This window comes from Spodoptera frugiperda, chromosome 5 (genome assembly GCF_023101765.2).
Source record: "Spodoptera frugiperda isolate SF20-4 chromosome 5, AGI-APGP_CSIRO_Sfru_2.0, whole genome shotgun sequence".
Lineage (NCBI taxonomy): Eukaryota > Metazoa > Arthropoda > Insecta > Lepidoptera > Noctuidae > Spodoptera > Spodoptera frugiperda.
In genome coordinates this window covers 3678066-3694162 of record NC_064216.1, presented here as the reverse complement: position 1 = coordinate 3694162, position 16097 = coordinate 3678066, and the positions used below count along the sequence as shown (strand labels likewise).

At 35.8% G+C, this 16097-nt stretch overlaps 1 protein-coding gene across 2 annotated transcripts in view; it reads right to left on the bottom strand.

Annotated features, from left to right (window-relative positions):
* LOC118271882 (neuropeptide CCHamide-2 receptor) overlaps positions 1-13424 on the bottom strand; it is a 114742-nt gene extending 101318 nt beyond the window's left edge. Inside the window, exon 1 of one of the 2 annotated variants that reach the window (XM_035588138.2) lies at positions 12953-13424. The gene's annotated coding sequence lies outside the window, so the exon portion shown is untranslated. The remainder of the gene's footprint in view (positions 1-12952) is intronic. The other variant, XM_035588137.2, reaches the window with a different exon arrangement.
* Positions 13425-16097: the final 2673 nt, after the last annotated feature.

The following is a 16097-nucleotide window of genomic DNA, read 5'->3' as shown; positions in this document are numbered from 1 at the left end:
CTAACAATTTTATGAGAAAACATAAGATCTACCTTCTTAGATATTTATATAATACGACTACCTGCAGTTTACTGCACACATAAAATAAAGTGAGGTTTTTTTTATAAAACACTAGCTGATCCGGCAAACTTCGTACCGCCGTACATTTGTTTTTTCTCACCTTTTAAATTTCCCTTGGACTTTCAAAAATAATTTTAGACTAATATTTGCCAAATCGGCCAGCCGTTCTCCAGTTTTAGTAAGAGTAACGAACAGCAATTGATTATAAAATATATGCATAGGTAGATTAACAGATTAGCCCAGTATTTTGCCAATAAGGTTTCAAGGTTTGTTTCAGCAGTAAAAAGAACAAATAAATTTAAAATTGTAAACGAAATTACCTATTAGTTCAATTCTAAAATCGGAGAATTCATATATTTTTAAAATGCTTCTTGTGAATGAATTTTTATGGGGCTGTAAAAAGTTGGCAAGTGCGAACCGGATTCACGTGTAGACACGAATCATTCATAAAATCGACTGGAATAAAAGTCATAAACATGTTTTTGCTTAGACGTAACTATGTGCGAATAATAAATAATCATATGCATTGTACACTGGAGGAATTTCGTAGAGGCCTGCAATCATATGCAATGTAGAATTTCATGGTGGCCTGAAAGTTTAATACGCCCGCTTCACATTCATGAGAAAGGGTTCGAAATCTACCAACAGCAAGTATCAAAGTGACTTTTTCGAGTTATGTGTACTTTCTTACAATATATTAGTCACCACTAACTAACGGTATAGGAAAATATCTTGAGGACATCTGGGCTTATAATTTCTGAATAGGAGTTTCAATATGTCAACCCACATTGAGCAAAAGTGGTGATTAATGCTCAAAGCTCCTCCATGCGAGAAGAGGCCTTTGGTTAGCTGTAGCTACTTAGAGATTGTTGATGTGTGAAGATATTTTGAAAACAGTTGTTCAAGTAATAAACTCATCTGAATCTCAATATATAGCTCTTAATTACATTCCATCAATGAATTAATACCACATAACCATGAGTAGTACAATTAAGGGTGTCCCATTTCGTCTGACCGAACTTATTGGACATTGATGTGATGTGAATGTAGATTTGTTTCCATACAAGATTCTTCAGATTGTACGTAGGTACTTATATTATAAAATTCTTCGGAAGTTATGATAGCCCAGTGGTTAACGCTCCCACTCTTTAAGTAGAAATAACTAACTTTATATTCATACTAACTGACCCGGCAAACGTTGTTTTGCCTTATAAATTATTTCTAGAAAATAGATAGTAGCCGATTCTCAGACCTACTGAATACGCATATAAAATTTGGTAAAAATCGGTAAAGCCGTTTCGGAGGAGTACGGTAACTAACATTGTGACATGGAAATTTTATATATTAGATAAATACATAGATACATACTATATATACATAGTAAAATACAGGAACACTGAAAAAAAAATTGTAAAAAGGACGTAGACAGTATTACAAAAATAAATAAAGCACTAATAGGTAAAAGAAATTCAGTTATCAACACAATAGAGCTCACAATTCTTTGAATATATGACTATCTATAGACGTACATATGTATGAAAAGACATACGACGTGCTTATTACCTAACCCCTGGCCTTCAATTTCAAGGCTCGTATGACGTCCTAACCTATTTTATTTATGGCGTCACCCACTGCTATTATTGACTTACGTGGGCATCAACATACTATTATCACATGGAACTGCAATCACAATGAGAATAGCATCATATAACTTTTTATTTCTTCCAGGTTGTCTTATTTCTTGGGTTAAGTGTTGACTTGATAGTAAATTATTCGCAGAACACGCAGACCAGCAATACCAACGCAGCTGCATTTGACTGCACGATTGGTGCGGTGGCTGGGCAACTGGCTGCCGTGCAACGCGTAGAGGCTTCGATTCCCACAAGGAGCAACACTATGCGTGATCCACAAATCGGGTCTGAGTGTCATGACATACATGTGAACTTGTATGTTTGTAAACGCACTCACGACACAGGCGAAAAGCCTAGTGTGGGGCAACGTTTTTTTTTAATAAAAATTAAATAAATAAGTGATTACGTTACTGACCTCTAAGAGGCACGTTCGACCTCCACTTTATTTAAATATCACCAGTTACAGTTAAGACATCTCTCCCCCAGTAACTGCCGGAGCCAATAGCTAAATACTGTTGTTAGAAAATCCCCATTAAAACTTCACCAAACTCGAGAATCGTACTCCATGTGTCCTCACCCTCATTGACTTTCATGTTGAGACAAATGCCCCTAATTATGTATCATCTAAATGTAGACATGAATGCAATAAATAATTCAAGTTTGAGTTTGACTATAAATCTATGACAAACGTACTATTTGAATGTAACCCAATCAACCGGGAAAACATGAATCCTCAAAATGATGACAGATTATGACAAATTGGATTCGGTTTGTACCTCAATCCATCTTCCTATATAATACATTATAGTAATAGTTATGTATGTATGTATGTATGCATCTATGAGTTATCTGCACATGTTTGCATTTAGAGCTGAAGTGGTCACACTTGTAGTAGCTATGTATGATTCATGGGATAGTAGTGTAGTTGTCATTTACATGAACAATGCATATTTACGTTTTGTGTAAGTTTTTTTTTTTTATAACGTCACGCTTTTAATCCCCGAAGTGCTAGGCAGAGGTGCACATTATGGAACATTATGCCAATGTACACCCACATTTTACAATTTATGTTATAAGTCCTACGTAATAGGTGGTGAGTCTATTGCCATATAGGTACCGTGCACATTTCCAGACTCCGTGCTACCATTGAGAAATTTTCGAAAAACCGAAAAAAGCCCAGTACCTAATACTTCGCCTGACCCAAGAATTGAACCCGAGACCGAACCCGAGACTTGCAACCACACGGCCAACGAGGCAGTCGTTGTGTAAGTATTATTATTACAATAACATTCATAATTTAGGAAACAGTGAATAAAGTTCCCTATGAAAAGGAGGATCCCCCGACCGGGCAACGTGATTGTGCCTGGCGGGTTTTCTACCCAACTGGCATGCGTTGAAAAGTAAGCAGCAACTTCAGGAAAATTAACGTCATCATAAGGGCCTCCAAACATGGGCTCACTGTTAGACCAGCGGTAAAACCCCTATTTGAGGTTTGATAGACAAGGAAAAAGTAATCGGATGAATTTCCCACTTCAAAAAAAAAGGAAAGGTAAGCTTATTATTAACGTTAAACGAGAAATCTTGAAATACCAACAATAAAAATTATTTGGACTTTCAAAAATAATTTTAGACTAATATTTGCCAAATCGGCCAGCCGTTCTCCAGTTTTAGTAAGAGTAACGAACAGCAATTGATTATAAAATATATGCATAGGTAGATTAACAGATTACCCCAGTATTTTGATAATAAAGTTTCAAGGTTTGTTTCAGCAGTAAAAATAACCAATAAATCCGAAATCAAAAACTAAATTACCTATTACTTCAATTCTAAAATCGGAGAATTCATATTATTTTTAAAATGCTTCTTGTGAATGAATTTTTATGAGGCTGTAAAAAGTTGGCAAGTGCGAACCGGATTCACGTGTAGACACGAATCATTCATAAAATCGACTGGAATAAAAGTCATAAAAATGTTTTTGCCTAGACGTAACTATGTGCGAATAATAAATAATAATATGCAATGAAGACTGGAGGAATTCCGTGGAGGCCTGCAATCATATGCAATGTAGAATTTCATGGTGGCCTGAAGGTTTAAGACAAGCGCTTCTCATGCATGAGGGCACGGATTCGAAATTTACCAACAGCAAGTATCAATGTGACTTTTTCCGATTTATATCTACTTTCTAAGATTATATTAGTCACCACTAACTAACGGTGAAGGTAAATAACGAGAGGTAATCTGGGCTTATAATTTCTGAATAGGAGTTTCAATATGTCAACCCACATTGAGCAAGTATAATCATTAATGCTCAAAGCTCCTCCATGCGAGAAGAGGCCTTTGGTTAGCTGTAGCTACTTAGAGATTGTTGATGTGTGAAGATATTTTCAAAACAGTTGTTCAAGTAAAAAACTCATCTGAAACACAATACACAGCTTTTAATTACATTCCATCAATGATTTAATACCACATAACCATGAGTAGTACAGTTAGGGAATCCCATTTCATCTGACTTATTGGCTGTTGATGTAATGTGAATGTAAAGTTGTTTGCATACAAGATTCTTCAGATTGTACGTCGTAGGTAGAGATAGCGCGATGGTTAACGCTCCCATTCTTTAAGTAGAAATAACTAACTTTATATTCATACTAACTGACCCGGCAAACGTTGTTTTGCCTTATAAATTATTTCTAGAAAATAGATAGTAGCCGATTCTCAGACCTACTGAATACGCATATAAAATTTGGTAAAAATCGGTAAAGCCGTTTCGGAGAAGTACGGTAACTAACATTGTGACATGGAAATTTTATATATTAGATAAATACATAGATACATACTATATATACATAGTAAAATACAGGAACACTGAAAAAAAAATTGTAAAAAGGACGTAGACAGTATTACAAAAATAAATAAAGCACTAATAGGTAAAAGAAATTCAGTTATCAACACAATAGAGCTCACAATTCTTTGAATATATGACTATCTATAGACGTACGTATGAAAAGACATACGACGTGCTTATTACCTAACCCCTGGCCTTCAATTTCAAGGCTCGTATGACGTCCTAACCTATTTTATTTATGGCGTCACCCACTGCTATTATTGACTTACGTGGGCATCAACATACTATTATGACATGGAACTGCAATCACAATGTGAATAGCATCATATAACTTTTTATTTCTTCAAGCTTGTCTTGTTTCTTGGGTTAAGTGTTGACTTGATAGTAATACCAACGCAGTTACATTTGACTGCACGATTGGTGCGGTGGCTGGGCAACTGGCTGCCGTGCAACGCGTAGAGGCTTCGATTCCCACAAGGAGCAACACTATGCGTGATCCACAAATCGGGTCTGAGTGTCATGACATACATGTGAACTTGTATGTTTGTAAACGCACTCACGACACAGGCGAAAAGCCTAGTGTGGGGCAACGTTTTTTTTTAATAAAAATTAAATAAATAAGTGATTACTTTGCTGACCTCTAAGAGGCACGTTCGACCTCCACTTTATTTAAATTGCACCAGTTACAGTTAAGATATCTCTCTCCCAGTAACTGCCGGAGCTTAATAGCTTAATACTGTTGTTAGAAAACCCCCATTAAAACTTCACCAAACTCGAGAATTGTACTCCATGTGTCCTTCCCCTCATTGACTTTCATGTTGAGACAAATGCCCCTAATATGTATCATCTAAATGTACACATGAATGCAATAAATAATATTTAAGTTTGAGTTTGACTATAAATCTATGACAAACATACAATTTGAATCTAACCCAATCAACCGGGAAAACATGAATCCTCAAAATGATGACAGATTATGACAAATTGTATTCGGTTTGTACCTCAATCCATCTTCCTATGTAATACATTATAATAGTATGTATGCATGTATGCATGTATGAGTTATCTGCACATGTTTGCATTTAGAGCTGAAGTGGTCACACTTGTAGTACCTATGTATGATTCATGGGACAGTAGTGGAGTTATCATTTACATGAACAATGCATATTTATATTTTGTGTAAGTATTATTATTTTTTATAACGTCACGCTTTAAATCCCCGAAGAGGTAGGCAGAGGTGTACATTATGGCACATAATGCCAATGTACACCCACATTTCACAATTTATGTTGTAAGTCCCATATAATAGGTGGTGAACCCATTGCCATATACCGGCCACATTTCCAGACTCCGTGCTACCACTGAGAAATTTTCGAAAAACCGAAAAAAGTCCAGTAATACTTCGCCCGACACAGGAATCGAACCCGAGACCCCTTGCCCGGCAGTCGCACTTGCAACCACACGGCCAACGAGGCAGTCGTTGTGTAAGTATTATTATTACAATAACATTCATAATATAGGGAACAGTGAATAAAGTTTCCTAAGGAAAGGAGGATACTTGGACTAGGCTACGTGATTATGGCTGGCGGGCTTTCTGCCCAACTGGCATCCGTTGAAAAGTAAACAGCAACTTTGGGATAAATTAACGTCTTCATAAAGGCCCCCAAATATGGGTTCACTGTTAGATCATCGGTAAAACCCCTCTTTAAGGCTTGATAGACAAGAAAAAAGCAATAGGATGATATTCCTACCTCAATAAAAAAAGGAAAGGTAAACTTATTATTAACGTTAAACGAGAAATCTTGAAATACCAACTATAAAAACTATTACAAAATAAAGCCTAAATATCAGCGGTAAACAAAATTAAATATTCAACATCAAATTAGGGTCGCATTCTAAACTAACCCAGTTATAAAACATTCACCACTGTAGATCTAAACTTAGATTACTAAATTATTTTTAGGGTTATGTACAATTGTGGTCACACGCGGTTGACCACTACTAAAAACATTTAATTTAAGCTGCAACCTTATTTTTATTAGGTTCAAGCAATAAAATTTTAAAATGATCAGGTGAATCTGTCCTCTGCTGTACCTTTAGGGCGTACCGTGTTATATCATAATTATGTAGAATATTTTATAATATGATATAATAATGTTAGGTATATAATAGAAATGTTGATAATGATTGAATCAATGATATATACAGATTCAGAACATAGGAATCTACACTTTGGAACGAGCAAATTACCAGAGGACTGTTCCAAATTACTAGAGGACTGTAGAGAACGTTCAAAAGTTCCTTCCTATTTGAAATAAATAATTTTCAATTTTGACTTTTTGAAAGCTCAGCTAAGCTAAGCTAAGCCTTATTAAATAAAAACACTTTAGAAATGACGGTGTGACTCAAATTATTTCAGCTCTAATAAAAGTCGTAACTGTCGGTATAAAAAGCCGGACGCACACACGTGATAAAGTAGATTTATTGCAGCATCTAATTTGCACGGTATTGTTTTATCTACGTCAAACCGTTGGATAATTTGAGTAGCGCGCATATTAGATCATTCACACATTTTTGTTTATTAAATATTTTTTTATGTAATTCGCATCCTTCCTGCTTTATTCGTGGAGTGGTTGCGAGCATGAGTGTTGAATAAGAGATGGCGATTTGGACTCGGTTTGGTCGAAAGTATGTAACGAAGTATTTTGAATAACCTTGGTCACATTAAGTGTGGGAGAGCCATGCTTCGGCACGAATGAGCCGGCTCGACTGGAGTGATACCACAGCCTCATCGAAAACCGTGAAACAACGCAAGCGTTGTTTCACGTTGTGTGAGTGGGGTTACCGGAGACCCAATTCCCTCCTTCCCAATCTTCCCAATCACCGATTCCAACAACCCTTAAATTCCTAACCCCCAAAATGCCGGCAACGCACTTGTAACGCCTCTGGTGTTTCAAGTGTCCATGAGCGGCGGCGATTGCTTACGATCAGGTGATACGTCTGCTCGTTTACCGGAGTTCCATAAAAAAAAAGCGCAACATAACAAGCTTTATTTCATGTCAATCCCTGTGTGTAGTTTAACTCCGATCGTGCTGACCCATTCGTGCCGAATTACTCTATCACGTGAAAATACATAGTATACAATACATAACCACTATATATTTTGAATAGCAAAACCACCCGCTGTGTGCCGTACTATACCCCCATTTAACGACCTTACAATAGCACTTAGCACGTAAAACACCATGGGATACACTAGTAAACGATGTTATTTTCTTTCAAAATATTTTCGAAGGTAAATATTTGGTTCTAACTCTAGACAAATAGTCAAACTTTAGCATCCATTCTTCTGTAATTGCCAAGTAGTAAACATTGTAAACATATGAGTCAGATAAAATATGACTGAGTTTTTCTTATTTACTCAATAACTTATGGCAATTGATGTGCTTAAGTTTATAAGATCAATAAATAACAAAGTAACATTTGAGTGCAAGATGTTTTGTTGTACACCCATTTTCACCATTTATGTTATAAGTCCCATGTAATAGGGGGTGAGCCTATTGCCATAAACTGGGCACATTTCCAGACTCCATACTAGTACTGAGATACTTTGCCCGACCCGGGAATCCGAGACCTCTTGTCCGGCAATCGCACTTGCGACCACTCGACCAACGATGCAGTCTTAATATTTCCATAAAATTATAAAAACTGTATGCCCGTCCAGCAGATTTACCACATGGTACAACAGCTGGAGGAGCTAGTTGCAAAAAAGTTTCGAAAAAAACTTCTATGACAAAGTGAAAACTCGTTTACATTGCAAAAATACGTTGTCGAATTTTAATCGAATGTTTTGTGCTTGAAAATTGGGTACCCCTTATTTTTTACTTCAAGATAGGCCGGTTGGAAGCGACCTGCATCCAGTGGCGTCCTGTAACCTTAATCAGGTCGTCTGCCCACCTTGCTACGCTGCGCTCTCCGGTACGTGGCCTATCTGAAAGTCTTAGTATAACTTTCGTGAGACATACTAAATTAATTATTATGTTATCGGCTTACTCACGTAATCGTTTCAAGCCATGCTAGAGGCTCATATTCATGAGCAGCATTCCGCGACACACGATGCGGCGATTGTCGCGCTGCTACCGTAAATTATTAGTCGAGTTCCTCGGCAAACAGTTACGTGAGTAATCTGGTAACATAATAATTATCTGGAAGTCATTGGGGAGGCCTATGTTCAGCAGTAGACGTCCTGTGGCTGATATGATGTTGAGGATGATTTCTTTCACAAAACCTCTTCTTGCAAACAATAAATGGAAACGTATACTGACTGAAACGAAACACAACACAAGCGTTGTTTCACGTCGGTTTTCTGTGAGGCCCTGGTATCATTTCTGTCGAGCCGGCCCATTCGTGCCGAAGCATGACTCTCTCACACTTAAAATTCTAGATGATTGGTGGGGCAGATAAAGTTTTAGATGGTACTTAATAAATAAACAAACACTTTAATAATATTAATCAGTTGTTTGGAATGTTACCAAAGGGCAGTACCATTGATATAAAATAAATTCACACTTTTAACCGGGCATGAGTGGATAATTAGGGCAGTAGTAGTACTCGCGGCCTCGTCGCGTCTTTTACAACATCGTGATTAAAAATACCCTTTCAGTCAGTGATTCTTACTAATTAAAGTATTTTTAGATACGTATAAATGAATAGTTTTTGATGGCGCGTCTTTCGTGATATCAAGGCTTGTTGATCTTTGCGTCAAATCAGTAATTTGGAACTGGGCAACTGACTGCCGTGTAACGTGTAGATAGTTCGATTCGTGCACGGAGCAACTCTTTGAGTGTTCCACAAATTATTGTTTCGGTTATGTTTGTAAACGCACCAACATTTTTTCTCAATTTGTGTTATAAGTTCCATGTAATAGGGGGTGAGCCTACTGCCATATAGGTACTGGACACAATTCCAAACGTCCTATTTATGAGAGATTTGCTTTGCCTGATTCGGAAATCGAACCTGGCAGCAGCAGAGGCGGTATAAAAAACACTTCTTAAATCTAAAAACAGGTGCAACGTTATCTTCCCGTAACAATCTGTCACCCCTAATCCCAGTACCGAGCACAAACAAAAGATATGACATTGATTGATATAATTCCCTTGATTACATACTTTGGCCACTTCCTATGGGAAATGAAAATGATTGGTCGATTTATTGGCTTCCCGTAGTAACTAAATGTTTAGGAAAGATATTTAGTTAAGAAGATAATATTTACTTTAGTACGTACTAAAGGGTTTTATTATTTGTGTAACTAGTGACCTGTCCCAGTTTAGCACGGTATAATGTATCTTTACTATATTCTGCCTTTTATTTCTTCTAAAATCACTCTACGGTATATGTATATTATTAAGGGCCTAAACATTTAACAGGAATCGGGCAAGAAAGCAATCTGATTAATAAGAACCTTCCATTCTACGATCCTGCGACCAGTGTCAAGATTGTGACTAACTCCTCTTATGCAGAGCCGTTAGGGGCCTTTTGCACCCGAGTGGTGTTATGTAGCTATGCTGCGAACATGTAATAGCCAAGCTGTGAAACTTAGCTATTACATGTGACCGTTTCCACTGACGCTAAGCAATGTAGCCGTACGAGGAAGATGCGTAGCTCTAGTATGCGATGTAACGATAGTAGGGAAACCATCCATAGCACATAATATCATAGCACGCATCTTTCCATAAAAAACATATCTTAGTTGAACCCATTTCCACTAGTGCTAAGCTATGTGTACCAATGAATATGGAAGCCAAACGCATCCACAGCAACGTAACCTAACACATCTTTGGGCGAAAAGTATATGATAGTCCAGTAATGAATCTGTACATGTTCTTGAAACAAGACACAAGTTACTGGCTTACCTACGTAAAAAGTATGATGTCACCAATCGTTATCCGAACTCAGCTTAGTTTCAGAGCTCGTTGATTTATTTATCGGTTTTCATATAGCGAAAATGTATCTTTTCCTTAGTATTCTTTGGCATACCTAGTGAACATTCATCTTTTTATTTTTTTATTATGCTTATTAATTTTGGGTTTTTTGATTACACAAAGACCATGCCAAACGAATCGTACCCTAAACATAGTTAAAACTTACATTTATTTAAATACAAGGTAATCTTTTTTACTATTTTCGAAAATGTATCGCGTTTGGCTATTCGGAAAAAGAATACTATATCAATCGGTCAAAATAAATAATGAATTGCATTAATTACACTAGTCTGGGATCTAGAAATAAAAATATTATTGTAACTATAAACTAGCTTTCTACTATCTGAGATAGAAAATTCAGGAACATACTACCTAATTAAAATGTTCAAACGATAATTTCGTTTAGCAAAACATTAAAACTAACTTGTAAACGTACCGGTAAACTATGGCAACTTTACCAGACCCTTGGCAACTTTACCATACTATAGGTATTCGGTATAAACTCATTTATCTAAAAATCTACCCACTAGAATTCTGTTTTGTAATAGTAGTATTTTTTAGACTTTAAAAGGAAATATTTACTATATTTTGCGTAGACATAAGACTGCTATTATGCCAGTAATGGCCGTCACAATGTATGCGTGAAAATGTGCTAAAAGTTAGTAGTTCCTAAATTGTACTCACAGAGCCTAAATTATTTGTCACAGGTGAGTGAAATTTTGATCTTGTATGTATAATATAGTTGGGATTACTGTTGTAATGTCAGCAATTGCTTTTTCTTTAATTTATTGATAAATAATCGCTTCGGTAATGTTGACACAGGTTAGGTAAAGTTGCCACGGCCTGCTTTGTGGCAACTTTACCTACAGTTAGGGTTGGCAATAAATGGTTTTTTCCTTGTTTGTGTGTATGTAACCATTTTCGAATACCTAAATTTCCCAGCATAATAGTGAATATCCTGGATGATAAGTTATAATGTATTTAATAATACCTTTTGTTTTAGAGTCAAAATGGCTCACATGAAACAAAACCGCAGAAAACTCGGAGCTAGACAATATAAAAAGTATACGAAAGTAATGTTAAAATTAGCTATGGAGATAGTGAAGTCAAAAAATTAAAAAGTCAAAAGATTAAACATTATTTTGTAGCCTTTTTTTACAATTTTAAACATAAATACTTAAAATTTTAGAACTTAATTTAGTTTAAAAGGGAACAATATTTATGTCAGATATTTATGCTTTTTTTTACTTTAGGTTTAAGGTTTATTTTTTTTTTAAATATACATGTCATAAAAATAATTCTCATTTTTTGACAACCCCGAGCGTAACAAATTATTTGTATGTAAATTACGATGAAACCCGTGGCAACTTTCTCGACTGTCTGTGTAGCCGTTATCTTTATAGATTTCCTCATATTGTTTGCATTATAATACGAAGAGGTCCTAGATGAAGCCCTCTGTACCTCAACAACTCTTTAATATGCAATATACGATGAATACGGCGCGTAGGTAAAGTTGCCAAAAATTTGGTATCTTTACCCATGTTGTTTTTTCTTTACTACGGCTAAAGTAAGCGTTTGTATATAATGACGTTTACGGTAAAGTGAGCCAGATAGACTACAATTCTAAATATATAGTTTTGGTTTCTATGCGTCTTATGGTTAAAAATATATTTCGATTTTTGTTCCAAAATATGGTAAAGTTGCCATGTTTTACGGTATTTATTTTGGTAAATCTGTTGCTTGTTTTTGCTAAGCACGTTTGTGTTTAAAATTAAACTCTACCGATTGATTTATTAAGACGAATTTTGCAAACACACTTTGTAAATAGCGTGCCTACTACAAAAAAAATATTTTAAGCATAAATATTTATAATTGTTTTTGTAGTGGTAATGGAAAATAAATTATTATAGTGTTGTTCCACTGTGTTATTAAATAATAATTATATTTTCGTTAAATACTATGTGTTTATTTTAATTGCGTGTCTAGAAAAGGTTTTCTTTTTTATTTTCTTTTACTAACAGCCAGCAAACTAGGCCAAGTGTAAGGGCTTACATCTTAAACCAGGTAACGAGTATTTTTTTTATGTTTAGACTATTTTAGTACACCGTAGGTAGTGTATTTATTAAGCATCTGTTTTCTAGTTGCGAAAAGTTTATGGTGTATTTAGTGATACAAAGAGGCGTCGACATTAATTTGTTTGAAACTATAAATATGTTTAGCTATCAACTGAGGCATTTTATTTATTGCAGACATAAAGAACGCAGTGTAACTAGCACTTACAAACAGATACTACATTCCATTATAATATATTAGTAAAAGTGATGTAATAATAACAGACCCGCGTATTTTGATTGAAATCATCTTTCACGTATAATAAGAGAATAACACCTCCATAATTAAATCAATTAATTTCAAGCCCATCTGAATTTATTACTTACCGAAAGTCACGTCAGTTCCGAAGCATTAAAATTTTCCGAACCGTCGCGTCCACGGTGTCGTCCGCATCATAAATCATCTAAAGCCAACAAACTTTCCGCACTTCAACCAAAATAGCGTTTCGAGTACCTGCCTTTAATTAATATTCATACGCAATAATATTTTTTGTAATATTTAATTATACCAACTTTTTTATTATTATTAAAAAGTTTTAATAAACTTCACAGACACAAAAACACACGCACATCACTATTATTTTGTTTTATTTTTTTATTAGAATAAAAAAAAAAGAACTCTTTATTTTCAAATATCGAGAGAATATTTTTTTCAAATTCAGAAAAAGAACATGGAATATTGTCCGTTATTTTACCGGTGACTCGCTGCGTTCAAAGTTGCGAACATTCTGACGCGTGAATGTTGAGGCGACCACGCGGCCGAGTCTCACAGAATAGACTGGAGTTAGCAACTCATAGACAGTACGAAATGGGAGTAATGCGCATGGTACGGGAATAAAGATAATCCGGGCTAAAAGCGAAGAAGGCTTTCACAGCGAATGCACCTATTGTTCCTTGGGAAGCAAGGCGGCTGATTAGCTATTCGAAAAAACAGTTCCAACTAGCATTTCTTCGCGTGTTTAAATCTCGAAGGTTACACAAACATTAAAACGTTCGGACCGTTGACTGAAATGTCGGTAAAGATCGTTTAAAACGATATTTAACGTTTACACGTTCACTACGTGATGGATCACATCGTTAGAGTAGAAAATATAATCGAACTGTCAAAATAAAATTTAAAAGTTTTAAAATAAGAATCTAAAGAAAAATGTTGACCATTCGTTTGGTTTTTTTTTCAGTAAATTTGTGTGCGTTTTTTTTTTAAGTTTCTTTTTATTAGTGTGTGAGTGAGCAATTTTTACTGTATGTAGGTTTTTTACATAGTTTTTAGTGAATGAATTTCAGTCTTTCGGTTATGTACCTATTTTCAGTCTTGGATTGATGCCTAATAAAGTTGTTTACATATCGGAAAAGAGATGAAATATTTTTATAGGTATTTTGTTTTTCGTTGCCTTCTGATTTAGTGATAGTGAAAGAGACGACACTGACTCGTTGGCTGACTTCGTAACATTGCCGAGCAAGGGGTCTCAGATTCCATTCCCGGGTCTAGCAAAGTATTATTTATTTATTGGTCACAAGTGGCGGACCCTGGGACAAAAGGTCTCGGTGTCGATTCCCGGATTGGGAAAAGTAATACTCGGCTTTTTTCGGTTTTTCGAAAATTTGTCACTAGTAGCACTGAGTCTGAAAATGTGCCACATTATCACCTCTAACATTATTTTAAGGTCAAAAACCTTTAACCGGAACCTTTTCTTCCCACCATCAGCTATTATCCTCTCTCTATTTTCTACAGTAGATTAAAAAGTCAACTGAAACGTACTTAAATTATGATTTCAATATTATATTTAGATCAAGTTTGAAACTTAAGATAACATTCCTTGTGACCCGGATATTTGAAATCGTGGAAGAAAACCGACTTCGTTATCGTCTTTTAGCAACATTTTTCTCCTTTGGAAATATAATACTGTTCATAGAATATTTCAAAATGTAGTATGAAAATTCTCAAAAGGGTTGGGAAAGTCATTCACCAGTTATGTAACAAATTCGATGCTGATCAGGGGATACGATGCCTGTGTCAAGGAAAAACACATCGATATTAGGTACTAGGATGTATTTTTGAATAGATGAGGAAGTATTTTTCGGATTTTTGAAAATTTCTCAATAGTATAGCATGAACCCTGGAAATGTGCCCGGTTTATGGCAATAGGGCTCACCACTATTACATGGGACTTACAACATAAATTATGAAAACTGGGTGTACATTGTACAGTGGCATTACGTGCCGTAATGTGCTCCTCTGCCTACCCCTTCGGGAAAAAAGGTGTGACGATTTAAAATTGTGCCAGTTGAATGGTATTATAATCATTAAATCGAACTCATAATTATAATACATATCCTACATTGTATACACCATAGAATAGGAAAACTAGGTATACAGAATGTTCACATTAGAGGTTCACTTCTGTTTACCTCATTGGGCACAAAGTTATGCTATGTACCTATAAATAACATTTCTCAACTTATATCAGATTCTAAATTTCATAGCAATATTTGATTCACAATAACCTTAAAAATAAAAGATTATATCTATAAATTGGGTATAACTTTTATGACATTTGCACCTATAGATACCCACACTTGAACCTATAAATACCCACACTTGAACCTATAGATACCCACACATTTGAAACTTCAGAGAGTCACATTATTCAATGCTCAATGATCGCCCACAATATAATGTTCGCCAACAAATTCCTAGTACTGAATACAACTGAAATTATATAACACTAGCTTTTCGCCTAGGCTTCGCTCGCGCTTTTTTAAGGGGTTTGGATGCACGCATATTTTCTTTGTCACAAATAGTCCGCATACGAATTTTTATCTTTCTACATTAAAAACTACGGAATGCTCCATATTAACTCCTCCCTCAGCTCCATAAAAGAGGGGGTTACAACGGAACAGAAAGTAGCCTATGTCACTCTCCATCCCTTCAACATACATACATAACCTCACGCCTGTCTCCCATAGGGGTAAGCAGAGACAATTGAACGCCAATTGCTACGAATCTTACATACCTCTTTCGCTTCATCAACAGTCATCAGTCTTTCCTCCCCTTCAACTATCCTATTCAAAAAATAATCACATTAATTTGTCGCACAATTTTGCATGAAAGACAGACGAACAAACAGATACACACACTTTCGCGTTCGTAATATTAGTGTGAGTTAGATTTATTTCATGTAATTAATTATGAAGCACGAGTAGATTACAGTGTGAACGTAATTGACTACACGAGTGTTCATCACTACATAATATAAAACGATGTCACTTTCTCTGTCCCCATGTCCCTTTGAATGCTTAACCGTGATGTTTTTAGGGTTCCGTAGCCAAATGGCAAAAAACGGAACCCTTATAGATTCGTCATGTCTGTCTGTCTGTCTGTCTGTCCGTCTGTCCGTCCGTCCGTCCGTCCGTATGTCACAGCCATTTATTTCCGAAACTGTTGGGCCTACATAGTTGAAACTTTGTAGGT